This window comes from Rhinopithecus bieti, unplaced genomic scaffold, assembly GCF_001698545.2.
Source record: "Rhinopithecus bieti isolate Rb0 unplaced genomic scaffold, ASM169854v2 scaffold_9899, whole genome shotgun sequence".
Lineage (NCBI taxonomy): Eukaryota > Metazoa > Chordata > Mammalia > Primates > Cercopithecidae > Rhinopithecus > Rhinopithecus bieti.
The window spans coordinates 4856339-4859488 of NW_016806979.1; the positions used below are offsets into that span (position 1 = coordinate 4856339).

At 62.2% G+C, this 3150-nt stretch overlaps 1 pseudogene; it reads left to right on the plus strand.

Moving 5' to 3' along the window:
• The window catches only part of LOC108534271 (uncharacterized), a 5350-nt pseudogene extending 3150 nt beyond the window's left edge, over positions 1-2200 (plus strand).
• The last annotated feature ends 950 nt before the right edge of the window (positions 2201-3150 follow it).

The window sequence follows — 3150 nt, forward strand, 5'->3', positions numbered from 1 at the left end:
TCTACAGGAGTTAGTGCGTGCAGTGTGCTTAGGACAGGGCCTGCTGGAGTTAGTGCGTGCAGTGTGCTTAGGACAGGGCCTGCTGGAGTTAGTGCGTGCAGTGTGCTTAGGACAGGGTCTACAGGAGTTAGTGCGTGCAGTGTGCTTAGGACAGGGCCTGCTGGAGTTAGTGCGTGCAGTGTGCTTAGGACAGGGCCTGCTGGAGTTAGTGCGTGCAGTGTGCTTAGGACAGGGCCTGCTGGAGTTAGTGCGTGCAGTGTGCTTAGGACAGGGCCTGCTGGAGGGATGGTTACTACTATTATTCATGACTGATACCCGGGGCTACTGATCCAGCATCTCCTGCCAAGAGCCCCAGCCCTGCCCCTTCCAAGAGAACCAGCCCTCCTCAGCCTCACCAGGGACATTGACCTGTCTGACCCCCTGCAGCCTGCAGGCAAGAACGCTTTTGTCTTTTCCTGTCACTTTCTAGTTCCCGAAAAAGGGACTGGGGTTGAGGCAGTGGGGTGGGCTGGACTGAAGGAGCCCAGGAGCAGAGTCTATCCTGCAAGGGAACTGCTCCCAAGACTGAGCCACCCCCACCCCCACTCCTGGAGGGGTCCCCATCTTGCCTCTTAGAAGACAGAGGGAGCAGAGTTGAGGCTAAGGGGTGCTGCCCCCTCATACCAGAAATCAGGACAGAACCACAGCAGGGTGCCAAGTTGGGGCTCAGCCCCCACACTTCCTCCTGAGCAGGAGAGAGCAGGTCCTAGGCAAAGGCCGAGCCCCTGGTCCTGCTGAGCAGCCATGGGTGTGAACTAAATGCCTGGTACGGCCCCAGCCGGCAAGCGGGCCCCACGCAGCCTTCCATCCTCCCTTTATCGTCTGCAGCAAAGCGTTTACAGTCAATAAGCTGGCTAATTAATTCTCTTCAAAGACCTCTCAATTATTCATCCTGGGCTACAGAGAGAACAATTAGAGCATCTCCTCGCTCCCTCTCGCTGCAGAAGTGAGGCTGGGCCTGGGCCACGGAGCCCCCTGGGTCCCTGCAGCCTCGGGTGTCCCCAGGGGCCCCTCCCCCCGGCAGAGGCAGCAGGACAGAACCTTCTAGGGGGGATCCTCTTCCCCAAGCTTGGAAGCAGCTCAGATCAGTATCCCCACTGCTCGGGGGGAGGACACGGAGACCCTGAGCAGGCAGCGACTTCGGGAGTTCAACAGCCCCCCAGGGCAGACCCGTGGATGCAGAGCCGGGCTCCAGGTGCCGGCAGCAGGGCCACAGGGACCTGGGGCTGAGCCCTCTCTGCCTCCAGGAAAAAGGTTTGTGCTGGGAGGGGAGGGGAGGAAGACGGGAGCGGCTAAGAGGGTAGCAGCTGCAGCCAAGCCGGGAAGGGTCTCGTGTCCCAGCGACTGCGGCAGGGGTCACTCTAGAAGGGGTGAAGTCCCAGAGCAGCCCTCAGGTTCCAAGAGAAGCTGCACTGTGGGCCCCAGCTAGGACTCCTCTATGCCAAGGGGGCCCCTAGGTCCGAGCTAGCTTCACTGCTCCGCTCCAACTTCCTGGAGTTGCTCAAGTCACTCACTGGGGCCTTCAAGGACAGGGTAGCTGGTTGTGCCCCCGGTCCACCCTCTCCTCTCCAGCCTGGGGCCCGTATTGCCAGCTCTCGCTCCTGTCTCCCCCAAACAACAGACACCAGCATGCGCAGAGTTAACTCCCCGAGGCTCCAAGACCGCGCAGAGTGGGGGGTGGGGGCCCGGGCGTGCCTGTCGGGAAGTATGGATTTCTGCAGTGGTTTTACTGGAAAAGCTGTAGCTGAAGGTGGGAGGGGGTCACCATGGCAACTTCTGGCTGTGGGAACAGGTTGGCTAGTGGGAACCCATTGTTCCAGGGGCCCAAGGGGGCCCAGCAGGCCCTGGGGGACCCCACATTTGCCTCCCAGGGGTCTTCACCTACTCCAAGAGCTACGGAGACCCTCCTCAATCTGGAATTACCAACCTCCCCGCCTCCCTTCCTGTCCTCCCTCCTGTAACATCTCCCCAGGGCTGGGCCCCTCACTCAGCTGCCCCGCCCCCCCACTGAAGTGCCCCTTGCACCCGAGCTGTTAATCGAAGCACCAGTTACCCCGCGGAGGCCCAGGAGCTCCAGGGAGTCTCCTTCTTGGAAGAGATTTTCCTGTGGAGCGAGCCTGGCTTCAACGCCTGGAGTGAATTCAGGGGATGCCGTCCATGAAGCTCCCCGACCCCAACACAACCCAACAGAGGGAGCCCGGGATTCCGGCGGCGGGCGGCGGGCGGGGTGGCCAAGAGCTCACCCCAACCCCACCCCAACAGGGATGATTCCAAAGCAACACATTCTAGGACGTCCTCCCCACCCCACCACAAACCTGCACAGCCCTTCCTGCAAGGGAAATCAGGGTAAGGGGAGGCGGCCCGGAAGGGACGGGGGCTCCCAGGTGCCCCTCCAAATCCCAATGCCCCCCTGCCTGCTCTCTGCCCAGGAAGGCTCCTTGATAGCTGGGATCAGCCCTGCCCAGCGTCCCATGCCACTGCGAGTGCACTGCACTAAACCTCCCATGGGGATCCCCCGCGATGCCTTGCTGAAGCCCTCGCAGCTGACTCAGCCCCGGCCCCGGAGGGCCTCCTGGGTGCAGGGTGCATGGGACCAGGGATCAGGCCAAGGGAACACGGGGCACAGGAAAGCAGACACGGCTGGCTCCTAGGCCCTCCAGGCTCAGGTTCCTCCCGGGTCCTGCAGGGCTCTGGGCTGGCCTTGGAGCCCTCCTGCAAACCGGGGAGGCACAGAGTGGGGGGCTGGGAGGGCCCCGGAGGATGTGTGTGTGTGTGTGTGTGTGGCCCGAAGGCACTTCCAGGAATCTCCAGTGGCACTGCCCAAAAGGCCCTGGCCAAGCAGAGATGGCTGCGGGGGAGTGAGGGGGGGGGCGGAACCCCGGGCGAGGGTGGGGGGTGAGGGGAGCCCACAAAACCCCCTGGCCCTCTTTTTTGTTGTTCCCTTTCTCTTGGGCATCCTGCTCCCCAAAAGGGCCCACCCGGCCCCCACCTGGGCCCCTCCCTGCTGTGCTGGAGGTCCTCAGATCAGTGATTCGTCTCACTCTGGTTTCCTCTTCTAAATATGGGCCAGATAAGCTCACTTCCAGGGGGTGGTGGGCGCCGAGGGAGATG